Genomic DNA, 586 nt, shown 5'->3' on the forward strand with positions numbered 1-586 from the left:
TCATTGTCTCGTCCTCTCTCCAGCGAANAGTATTTTCTGTACTCATCGTCGTTTTTATCGAGGAATTGCAAATACTCAGCGAGCTTTGCTGGGCTATCGAAGTCGTCGGTGTGAATGAAGGAATCGAGCGGAGCAACCGACAACACGTCATCTTTTGTCGGACCCCAAACCACTGGAACCATATCGTTCTTTAAAGCATTGTCCCAAAACTTTTCCGTGATATAATCGCGACAATGTATCGCGTTTTCAAAAGCGAGGTAAAACTTATGTTCTTTCCACTTCGGTTCAAAGAGCATCGGGAATGGTCTGGGGATGTTTTCTGAGCCAGGAAAACATCCTCCGTACGCAGTGACTTCTAACCCAGCTGCCACAAGTGCTTTATAATATTCCATTCGCTTGTTGGCACCAACCGAACCACCGCAATGACTTACCCCCCAAAGCTGTGGAAATTTTATAAACACTAAATTACCTATATATACATAAAGTGTACATTGGGTTGGGATAAGATCTGCATGTTTTCGTTATCTTCCATATCGCTTCATTTATAAGAGCAATCAATATTTACATAACTGATATACCCCAATAT

This window comes from Ciona intestinalis, chromosome 9 (assembly GCF_000224145.3).
Source record: "Ciona intestinalis chromosome 9, KH, whole genome shotgun sequence".
NCBI lineage: Eukaryota > Metazoa > Chordata > Ascidiacea > Phlebobranchia > Cionidae > Ciona > Ciona intestinalis.